Genomic DNA, 12,354 nt, shown 5'->3' with positions numbered 1-12,354 from the left:
ACAAGACAAAATAATCAGATTTTTAAAAAGTATAAACTTTCTTATCATTGACTGCCCTCCCTTGCTCAAATGCCTATTCTCTGTGTATGAATCCAAACAAGATCTGTTGGCAGGCTATTTAACTGTGGAGTGCATTAGAACCAAGCCCAATATAGTTCTCAACTGATACCACCAGCAGGAGTCACCAGAGCAGGATCCCTACTTCTCTTTCCCTCTCCCTAACCCAGGGATGCTGAGTTCAATTCGAGCAGTCTAATTGCTGTCCTGGCTAACTCAGGACAGACCAGAAATCATAACTGGGACATTCTTCACTGTATGGATTAGCATTGCATCATGTTGTACCTTTACCTCTACAGGAACTCAAAATAACCAATTCGATAGGAGTTACTGAAAGAAAGATCGACATTCTAAACTGCGATACAGGGTGCTTTTCTTTAGTATTATTCTTAACGATTTGCATCAGTCTTATCTGTGGCTGGTCTCCCAACAGATTTCAAACAGATTGGTCTAACAGATTAGAAGAGCTAATGTTCTGGTTTTCTACAGAGGGCATAGTATTAGGTACTATATACAATCTCCCTGTTGCTAAGCAATTATCTGTTGTTTTTAAGTTAAGACTTGAACCTTGCTTATGTATTTTATGTATAATGCTAAGGTAGGATTTGAAGTTAGATCAACAGAACTGCTTGCGAAGATAATGGAAGGAATTTGGGTGAGTTAGCGTAAACACAAGGCAGTTTGCGATGTCGTAAAGAAGGCAACGACTGGTTGAGGTGACAAAGCTCTGCTTTAGGCCTCATAGTTGAAAGGGAAGAGGACTAGGCTTTGTATTGATTATATCCGAGAGAATAGGGACGAGAGAAACAAAACAAATTCCACAGGATGGCATCTTCGGGAAAATATAAACAAGACATTTGGCTAAAATCATGAGATTCTTTAGGGTAGGCTTTGTTTCGAGAATCAAGACAAAGAACTCAAAGTCCCATTGGATATTGAGATTTTAGGGAACTTCCACAGGTCAAAAAGTCTCGTTCAGGCCCACCCCTAAAAATAGAATAAAAGTGACTTCCTAAAAGCTTGTCCTCACAAAGAGACAGAGAGAAGGAGGCTCACAGACGGAAGAGAGAGATAGAAGGAGGCTCTAGACGAAAGGAAGGGAATTGCTCACGTGTGTCAGTCGTCTGTCCGATCGGATCATTATCAGCTACTTGTCACGGTCGTGTTTTTGCTGTATAACTAATGTGTTATATTCCGTCTTAAACTCTGAAACCATATTGGTTTGCACTTGAACCTGATTATTTAAAGTGACCGGAGACAGCCGTAAAGAGGGTATTTCTAACAAAATGGCAAGCCGAGGCAGGAGCGCAAAAGGGATATTGTGGTCAAAAAGAGTTGAGGATGGTTTCGATTTATAAAGATACTAGGCGTTGTTATCGGGATGACAGCTGTGTATTTTAGAGACAAAGTTGCGAACAGTCTCTCGGATAAGTTAGGGGTCCCGGGGGCCCAAGCGGTAATCGTGACGAGAAGAGCAAGAAGAGTTATTCTGAGATTTGGGGCGAGATAGCATCCCAGGTAGGTGCAAAGAAATGTAAAGTTAAGGAAGCCAGAAATAGGCTGGCGTGTGCAGCCAATTTATGTGCCGATTGCTTGGGAGACAAAGTTGTACTTCTGAGAGAAAGAAATGCACAACTTGAAAGGGACTTGCAGGACTGACACGTCATAGCCTGTGCCCTTCTAAGTCAAGAGCAAGCCTCGGCAGATGAAGCACGACTTGCTTCAAGACGTCATCATCAGGTCTTTGAGGATAACAAGGCTTTAGAAATTAAAAATGAATCCCCGATCTCACAACTTGAGGATGCCAGGAGGGGCTTTGAGAGAATTACCTGAGAAACCCCTTCTGGCGAGTGCTCAATGCGAATTACAAATCATTGAATTGAAGGGAAAACTGGGAAGACAAACGGCGGCTGTTGCAGCCATCAGTCATCTTCAACCCTGGAATCCCATTATTAATTTGGACGATCTAACAAGAAAAGCCCAGTGTAATAATAACCCTATCTGCCAAAATAGTCCCTCACTCTCAGCGCATCCCCCTCTTTTCAGGACAACCTGCCCTGGTAGTCACAACACCCACTGTCCCAGTAGAAACCAAGCAGGTTAATATAATCACTACTACCACGCGATTTAGTGACCCTACACCCTTGGATGATGAATTCTATAATGATACCTCCTCTCTAGCCTACAACCTGCCTCCAAATGAGGAAATATCTACTACCAGTAGAAGTTTGACCCCGCCGGAGTGCAAAGCACTGGACGAAGAATTGGGGCAAATAAATTGGGAGACGAATCTAGTTGCCCTAACAAGTGACTGGGGTGATTTCCGTCACTGTCACCCGAGTTAGAGTTGAAAGACATCAAACAAATTCTGTTGGCAAGTGCCTCATGGCAACTCCTACGAGCAATTTATAATAAAAGGGTTGGTGGAATGTCATGGATGCAATTTGTACCCGATTGGGCATGAAATCAGTCAATTCCACCCACACAGCTGGGGAAGCCCGGCAAGAGGCTAACGAACACCCAATGGCCTTTGCAAATCGATTGTATGATTTGTACGACTAGTCCCAGGAAAACCGTGACGATCAAGAGGTTTGGGAAACCGAGGGATTTAAACTGACATTCATCCACGCTCTCTTACTTCCTTGGTATTACATTCTTGGTATTATCGTCCATCAGGGAACCACGTGAGCTGATCTGTTAGACTCGTGCACTCGATCTTGGGACCGAGTTAAATTGTCACTCATCCCTACGGAATCCAAAGTGTTGGCGGTGGAGAGTCCTGCGATTCCATAGACCCCTCCCCAGCCAGGAGATGGACGCAACTTAATTTGTTATAACTGTTATAGGTCTGGACATCATGCTTGCGAATGCCGCTATAGTTGATGTCCGAATAATAGACCATGTTACCAACCCCCAATTCCGTGATGGTAATGGGCCTGATTTGAACACTGTGCAGCAGCAGCTGGAAAGCCTTTTAGCAGCTGTTGAGTCCATGAAACGTGATCAGAAAAGAGGCAAAATGTTTTGTCTGCTTGTCGTAGCGGAGATGCGCTCCCAGACGCACAGCCCCAGTGACGGTCACAGGCCTCCGCAGTGACCACGTCTTCTCCTGTCTGGTACAGGGAGGATGGACGCCCCTTTGTCCGGGCCATAGATCATGGAGGCCACCGCCATGTTATGCTTGTGGCTCAAGGAACAAGGTAGTCAATACACCTTCTTCTGGAAAGGCAAATCAGAATAACATAAGAAATAGGAACAGGAGTAGGCCATACGGCCCCTCGAGCCTGCTCTGCCATTTAATACAATCATGGCTGATCCAATCATGGACTCAGGTCCACTTCCCTGCCCGCTTCCCATAACCTGTTATTGATTAAGAAACTGTCCATCTCTGTTTTAAATTTCTTCAATGACCCAGCTTCCACAGCTTTCTGAGGCAGCGAATTCCAGAGATTTACAACCCTCAGAGAAGAAATTTCTCCTCATCTTAGTTTTAAATGAGCAGCCCCTTATTCTAAGATTATGCCCCCCTAGTTCTAGTCTCCTCTATCAGTGGAAACATCCTCTCTGCATCCACCTTGTCAAGCCCGCTCATAATCTTATATACGTTTCGATAAGATCACATCTCAATCTTCTGAATTCCAATGAGTCGAGATCCAACCTACTCAACCTTTCCTCTTAAGTCAACTCCCTCATCTCCAGAATCAACCTAGTGAACCTTCTCTGAACTGCCTCCAAAACAAGTATATCCTTTCTTAAATAGGGAAACCAAAACTGTACGCAGTATTCCAGGTGTGGCCTCACCAATACCCTGTATAACTGTAGCAAGACTTCCCTGCTTATATACTTCATCCACTTTGCAATAAAGGCCAAGATTCCATTAGCCTTCCTGATCACTTGCTGTATCTGCATACTAACCTTTTGTGTTTCATGCACATGGACCCCCAGTGCTGTAGCACTTTGCAATTTTTCTCCATTTAAATAATAACTTGCACTTCGATTTTTTTCTGCCAAAGTGCATAACCTCACAGTTTCTAACATTATACTCCATTTGCCAAATTTTTGCCCACTCACGTAGTCTGTCTATATCTTTTTGCAGGTTTTTTTGTGTCCTCCTCACACATTGCTTTTCCTTTCATCTTTGTATCGTCAGCAAACTTGGCTATGTTACACTCGGTCCCTTCATCCAAGTCGTTAATATAGATTGTAAATAGTTGGGGTCCCAGCACTGATCCCTGCAGCAGCCCATTAGTTACTGATTGCCAACCCGAGAATGAACCATTTATCCCGACTCTCTGTTTTCTGTTCATTAGCCAATCCTCTATCCATACTAATATATTACTCCCAACCCCATGAACATTTATCTTGTGCAGTAACCTTTAATGTGGCACCTTGTCAAATGCCTACTGGAAGTCCAAATACACCACATCCACTGGTGCCCCTTTATCCACCCTGCTTGTTACATCCTCAAAGAATTCCAGCAAATTTGTCAAACATGACTTCCCCTTCATAAATCCATGCTGACTCTGCCTGACTGAATTTTGCTTTTCCAAATGTTCTGCTACTGCTTCTTTAATAATGGATTCCAACATTTTCCCAACCACAGATGTTAGGCTAACTGGTCTATAGTTTCCTGCTGCTTGTCTGCCTCCTTTTTTTAAATAGGAGTGTTACATTTGCTGTTTTCCAATCTGCTGGGACCCTCCCCAGAATCCAGGGAATTTTGGTAAATTACATCCAATGCATCCATTATCCCTGCCGCTACTTCTCTTAAGACCCTAGGATGCAAGCCATCAGGTCCAGGGGATTTTTCTGTCTTTAGTCCCATTATCTTACTGAGTACTACCTCCTTAGTGATTGTGATTGTGTTAAGTTCCTCCCCCTCCTATAGCCATCTCCATGAGGTTGGCTTCGCTATCAAAAATGAGCTAGTTCGGCGTCTTATAGAATCCCCCGAAAGGATAAACGAACGCCTCGACCCTTTGGCTCACTTGAACCCGGAACCAGTATGCTACGGTCACCTCAAAGCACTGGAGAAGTCGTCATCATCATCATCATCATCATCATAGGCGGTCCCTCGAATCGAGGATGACTTGCTTCCACACCAAAAAAGGATGAGTTTACAGGTGTTTCAATGAAGGATCTAATATTCCAGGTCCTAAACTACATATTGAAGGGTGGAAGATGCCTGTGCGTGGATTTTTTTTACATGTGGTGGCCGTTGCACACCAGCCACCACACGGGCTTGACAGAGCTAGGTCTTGGTCCAGTGGCAAGGATTAACCAAGACGACAGGAGACCTGCTCTGCTGCACGGGTCCAGTGCGCACACATATCACATATCACACTGGAGAAGTACCACCAGGCGCACTAACGTCAGTGTTCTCTCTCAGGCCAACATCCCCAGTATCAAGGCATTGACCACACTCGATCAGCTTCGATGGGCGGGTCACATTTGCATCGGGTATGCGTACAGACTACCGAAACGAGCACTCTACTCCGAGCTAGATACACTGTTTTGAGTACTGTTGAGGGGGATGACTCATCAGGGGAGGGCAGCAGCAGCCAAGTTCATGGCACTGTGGCTGGCTCTGCTGCACAGGAGGGCAAGAAAAAGAGTGGGACAGCAATAGTGATAGGGGATTCAATGGTGAGGGGAATAGATAGACGTTTCTGCGGCCGCGACCGAGACTCCAGGATGGTATGTTGCCTCCCTGGTGCAAGGGTCAAGGATGTCTCGGAGCGGGTGCAGGACATTCTGAAATGGGAGGGAGAACAGCCAGTTGTCGTGGTGCACATTGGTACCAACGACATAGGTAAAAAAAGGGATGAGGTCCTACGAAACGAATTTAAGGAGCTAGGAGCTAAATTAAAAAGTAGGACCTCAAAAGTAGTAATCTCGGGATTGCTATCAGTGCCACGTGATAGTCAGAGTAGGAATCGCAGGATAGCGCAGATGAATACGTGGCTTGAGCAGTGGTGCAGCAGGGAGGGATTCAAATTCCTGGGGCATTGGGACCGGTTCTGGGGGAGGTGGGACCAGTACAAACCGGACGGTCTGCACCTGGGCAGGACCGGAACCAATGTCCTAGGGGGAGTGTTTGCTAGTGCTGTTGGGGAGGATTTAAACTAATATGGCAGGGGGATGGGAACCAATGCAGGGAGACAGAGGGAAACAAAAAGGAGGCAAAAGCAAAAGACAGAAAGGAGATGAGGAAAAGTGGAGGGCGGAGAAACCCAAGGCAAAGAACAAAAAGGGCCACTGTACAGCAAAATTCTAAAAGGACAAAGGGTGTTAAAAAAACAAGCCTGAAGGCTTTGTGTCTTAATGCAAGGAGTATTCGCAATAAGGTGGATGAATTAATTGTGCAAATAGATGTTAATAAATATGATGTGATTGGGATTACGGAGACGTGGCTCCAGGATGATCAGGGCTGGGAACTCAACATTCAGGGGTATTCAACATTCAAGAAGGATAGAATAAAAGGAAAAGGAGGTGGGGTAGCATTGTTGGTTAAAGAGGAGATTAATGCAATAGTTAGGAAAGACATTAGCTTGGATGATGTGGAATCTATATGGGTAGAGCTGCAGAACACCAAAGGGCAAAAAACGTTAGTAGGAGTTGTGTACAGACCTCCAAACAGTAATAGGGATGTTGGGGAGGGCATCAAACAGGAAATTAGGGGTGCATGCAATAAAGGTGTAGCAGTTATAATGGGTGACTTTAATATGCACATAGATTGGGCTAGCCAAACTGGAAGCAATACGGTGGAGGAGGATTTCCTGGAGTGCATAAGGGATGGTTTTCTAGACCAATATGTTGAGGAACCAACTAGGGGGGAGGCCATCTTAGACTGGGTGTTGTGTAATGAGAGAGGATTAATTAGCAATCTCATTGTGCGAGGCCCCTTGGGGAAGAGTGACCATAATATGGTGGAATTCTGCATTAGGATGGAGAATGAAACAGTAAATTCAGAGACCATGGTCCAGAACTTAAAGAAGGGTAACTTTGAAGGTATGAGGCGTGAATTGGCTAGGATAGATTGGCGAATGATACTTAGGGTGTTGACTGTGGATGGGCAATGGCAGACATTTAGAGACCGCATGGATGAATTACAACAATTGCACATTCCTGTCTGGTGTAAAAATAAAAAAGGGAAGGTGGCTCAACCGTGGCTATCTAGGGAAATCAGGGATAGTATTAAAGCCAAGGAAGTGGCATACAAATTGGCCAGAAATAGCAGCGAACCTGGGGACTGGGAGAAATTTAGAACTCAGCAGAGGAGGACAAAGGGTTTGATTAGGGCAGGGAAAATGGAGTACGAGAAGAAGCTTGCAGGGAACATTAAGGTGGATTGCAAAAGTTTCTATAGGTATGTAAAGAGAAAAAGGTTAGTAAAGACAAACGTAGGTCCCCTGCAGTCAGAATCAGGGGAAGTCATAACGGGGAACAAAGAAATGGCAGACCAATTGAACAAGTACTTTGGTTCGGTATTCACTAAGGAGGATACAAACAACCTTCTGGATATAAAAGGGGTCAGAGGGTCTAGTAAGGAGGAGGAACTGAAGGAAATCTTTATTAGTCGGGAAATTGTGTTGGGGAAATTGATGGGATTGAAGGCCGATAAATCCCCAGGGCCTGATGGACTGCATCCCAGAGTACTTAAGGAGGTGGCCTTGGAAATAGCGGATGCATTGACAGTCATTTTCCAACATTCCATTGACTCTGGATCAGTTCCTATGGAGTGGAGGGTAGCCAATGTAACCCCACTTTTTAAAAAAGGAGGGAGAGAGAAAACAGGGAATTATAGACCGGTCAGCCTGACCTCAGTAGTGGGTAAAATGATGGAATCAATTATTAAGGATGTCATAGCAGTGCATCTGAAAAATGGTGACATGATAGGTCCAAGTCAGCATGGATTTGTGAAAGGGAAATCATGCTTGACAAATCTTCTGGAATTTTTTGAGGATGTTTCCAGTAAAGTGGACAAAGGAGAACCAGTTGATGTGGTATATTTGGACTTTCAGAAGGCTTTCGACAAGGTCCCACACAAGAGATTAATGTGCAAAGTTAAAGCACATGGGATTGGGACTAGTGTGCTGACGTGGATTGAGAACTGGTTGTCAGACAGGAAGCAAAGAGTAGGAGTAAACGGGTACTTTTCAGAATGGCAGGCAGTGACTAGTGGGGTGCCGCAAAGTTCTGTGCTGGGGCCCCAGCTGTTTACATTGTACATTAATGATTTAGACGAGGGGATTAAATGCAGTATCTCCAAATTTGCGGATGACACTAAGTTGGGTGGCAGTGTGAGCTGCGAGGAGGATGCTATTAGGCTGCAGAGTGACTTGGATAGGTTAGGTGAGTGGGCAAATGCATGGCAGATGAAGTATAATGTGGATAAATGTGAGGTTATCCACTTTGGTGGTAAAAACAGAGAGACAGACTATTATCTGAATGGTGACAGATTAGGAAAAGGGAAGGTGCAACGAGACCTGGGTGTCATGGTACATCAGTCATTGAAGGTTAGCATGCAGGTACAGCAGGCGGTTAAGAAAGCAAATGGCATGTTGGCCTTCATAGCGAGGGGATTTGAATACAGGGGCAGGGAGGTGTTGCTACAGTTGTACAGGGCCTTGGTGAGGCCACACCTGGAGTATTGTGTACAGTTTTGATCTCCTAACTTGAGGAAGGACATTCTTGCTATTGAGGGAGTGCAGCGAAGATTCACCAGACTGATTCCCGGGATGGCGGGACTGACCTATCAAGAAAGACTGGATCAACTGGGCTTGTATTCACTGGAGTTCAGAAGAATGAGAGGGGACCTCATAGAAATGTTTAAAATTCTGACGGGTTTAGACAGGTTAGATGCAGGAAGAATGTTCCCAATGTTGGGGAAGTCCAGAACCAGGGGTCACAGTCTGAGGATAAGGGGTAAGCCATTTAGGACCGAGATGAGGAGAAACTTCTTCACCCAGAGAGTGGTGAACCTGTGGAATTCTCTACCACAGAAAGTAGTTGAGGCCAATTCACTAAATATATTCAAAAGGGAGTTAGATGAAGTCCTTACTACTCGGGGGAATCAAGGGTTATGGCGAGAAAGCAGGAAGGGGGTACTGAAGTTTCATGTTCAGCCATGAACTCATTGAATGGCGGTGCAGGCTAGAAGGGCTGAATGGCCTGCTCCTGCACCTATTTTCTTTGTTTCTATGTTTCTATGAGCTACGTCACGGCAGGCGAGCTCCAAGAGGCAGAGAAAATGCTTTAAAGACACTCTCAAAGCCTCCTTGAAAAAATGTAACATCCCCATTGACTCTTGGGAATCCTTGGTCCTAGACCGCTCAACGTGGAGGAAAAGCATCTGAGAAGGTGCCAAACACTTCGAGTCTCTTCGCCGGGAACACGCGGAAGCCAAACACAAGCAGCGGAAGGAGTGGACAACAAATCAAGCACACTACCCACTCGTCCCTCCAACCACCATCTGCCCCACCTGTGAAAGAGACTGTAGATCCCACATTGGTATCATCAATCACCTTAAAACTCATTTTAGTGTGGAAGCAAGTCACCCTCGATTCCGGGGGACTGCCTAAGAAGAAGATGCTTGTGGATTCTGGTTCTGCTGTGACTATTTTACATAGCCCCACTCCCTTTTCCCATTCTAGCACTGCGCTATAGCTTTCTGGCTTTAATGCTTCAATTCAGTTAGCTAATTAGGGATTGAGCTCCATAGTCTTGTCTGTCGATGAGAATTCCATTGATGTCCTCTCTGTTTTTACAGCCACCCATGACCAGAAAGGTATCCTCGGAAGCGACACACCATGCTATCCTTGACTATGCTAACAATTATCTTTGGGGGCACTTTAATGCAGGACCACCGACACATATTTGGGATTCCCATTCAGTATATGTGATTAAAAAACCCGAGGGCTTCGCCCTTCCTGGGACTGAAGATCCCATGTTCAATAAACAAATTCATAAATGTTCAGAGGTTTTCTCTGTCCAAACATGATTGTGGTAGAATATCAGATGATGAGGAGATTAATGGACCCTTCCACTCTCCTGTTGAGCAGTATTTCATTCCGGCTGAGAATAAACCTTATGTTCGGTCTGTGGGAGCCCGTATTTTCCGAATACATTATTTTAAGGCGCAGTCTGAGATGACACATGCTGGGTTAAAAGTTGGAGCACTTTTTATGATGAGCATGCAGTGTACTAAAGTTTGGACCAAAGCAGAGGACGTCTCCACAAAAATAGGATGCTAGATGGTGCGAGAATCCTTCAGCCACTCAAATGTCAATCTGGTCACCTGTGTGTTTATAGTAATTCATGGCAAGAGTTGATTGCGGAAATAAGACCTGATTTCAGGATAATGGGTAGCCGGTCGTTTAGTTTACATTGTCTGTTGGTTAAGTATTTGTATGTACTTTTGATGTACTATTGATAGTATGTATGGAATGTAGAGTAGTCATTTAGCCATTCAAGACCTGATTTTGTATAAGAGCAAGAAAGCAGTCTAAAATCTTCGTGACCCCGACCTAATTTTTCCAAATTTTTTGGCTGAATTGGTCAGATGTGATTTTTTCAAAGCTCGTTAGCAGAATTGGTTAAAGTCGAAGTCGGTTCGAAGAAGTGTTTCCCATACATTAGTTTGAGGGTAAATATTCTCTTAGTTATCATGACTTAAAGGGATCTCCAGTTAGCAATGGGTGGATCAGGGAATAATCTTAATTAATGAGGTCTGGTCATTTCTTAATTAATGGGTTTAGTCTAAAGGGGGACCTTAGGGGATAGGGCAGGAAACACAGCAGTCCTTACTGGAGAGTGTATGGTTAAAAAAGATTAAAGTGTTAAGGTTAAAAAGTGATAGAAAAAGAAGTGTTACAGGGTTCAAATTTGGCCAAGCCCATTTTCTGCCATATTGCTAGAGTTACACTTGTTTTTCTAGGCCAGAAATGCGCCGGAAATAATTTGCCAAAGTTTCCCCGATCTATAATTCAAATTTGGTGCCGCACAGCGTGTCCCGTCGCCATGGGAGGTGGAGCCTACTGTCTGCACCGAAAAATGATGCCGCGTCTTCTGCGCATGCACGGAAAAAAAAATTACGTTTCTAACGTTGTTACAATGGACGCGCATGCGCAGTACATCTCCGAGTTGGCAATCGACCATTTTTAAAGAGCCATTTGTGTGTATGAGAAGGAGTGCTGTGTGAGAGCATAGGAAAAATCAGAGCTGCAGCAGTACAAGGACCAAGAATTTCTTACAGGAAGAAGTGGAGACACTAGGTACTGTGATTGAGAACAGATGGCAGGAGCTGGACACCAGCAGAGGTCACATAAAAGTTCTACCCAAAGAAATGAAGAAACGCTGGAACCAAGTTGCAGAAGATTACTGCGCAATGGTGACCACCACGAGATCTGGAGACCAGTGTAAAAAGTGGCAGGACCTTGGTCAAGTAATTAGTGTAATTAATATTTTCATTTATTCAATGCAATTGCAATTGTAAATGTGACCAGCTGTATATGTTCCACCCAGCAGAAAGATATCCTCTGCGCTTGCGTCTGTGCACACACAGAGGCTGAACTCCAGGACATAGTCGACGTATTTACTGAGGCGTACGAAAGCATGGGCCTTACGCTAAACATCAGTAAGACAAAGGTCCTCCACCAGCCTATCCGTGACCCGCAGTCGTCAAGATTTACGGCACGGCCCTGGACAACGCGGACCACTTCCCTTATCTCGGTAGCCTCATATCAACATTGAAGATGAGATCCAACACCGCCTCCAGTGCGCCAGTGCAGCCTTCAGCCGTCTGAGGAAAAGTGTGCTTGAAGACCAGGCCCTCAAAACTGTCACCAAGCTCATGGTCTACAGGGCCGTAGTAATACCCGCCCTCCTGTACGGCTCAGAGATGTGGACCATGTACAGTCGACACCAAGTCGCTGGAGAAATACCACCAGCGATGTCTCCACAAAATCCGACAAATCCCCTGGAAAGACAGACGCACCAACGTTAGCATCCTCGTCCAAGCCAACATCCCCAGCATCGAAGCACTGACCGCACTTGATCAGCTCCGCTGGGCAGGCCACATAGTTTGCATGCTCTACTTGGAGCTCGTCCACGGCAAACAAGCCATAGTGGGCAGCGGAAACGTTACAATGACACCCTCAAAGCCTCCCTGATAAAATGCGACATCCCCACTGACATCTGGAAGTCCCTGGCTTAAGTGGAGGAAGTGCATCCGGGAGGGCGCTGAGCTCCTAGAGTCTCGTCGCCGAAAGCATGCAGAAATCAAGCGCAGGCAGC

At 45.2% G+C, this 12,354-nt stretch overlaps 1 protein-coding gene across 1 annotated transcript in view; it reads right to left on the bottom strand.

Annotated features, from left to right (window-relative positions):
• Window positions 1–12,354, bottom strand: part of LOC139268628 (5'-AMP-activated protein kinase subunit beta-2-like) — an 85,333-nt gene that overhangs the window by 8,521 nt on the left and 64,458 nt on the right. The gene's annotated exons all lie outside the window — the stretch shown is intronic.

The sequence above is a fragment of the Pristiophorus japonicus genome, chromosome 8 (genome assembly GCF_044704955.1).
Source record: "Pristiophorus japonicus isolate sPriJap1 chromosome 8, sPriJap1.hap1, whole genome shotgun sequence".
Lineage (NCBI taxonomy): Eukaryota > Metazoa > Chordata > Chondrichthyes > Pristiophoridae > Pristiophorus > Pristiophorus japonicus.
Note: the sequence above shows the minus strand (reverse complement) of the source record. Positions and strands in the feature narration are given on the sequence as shown.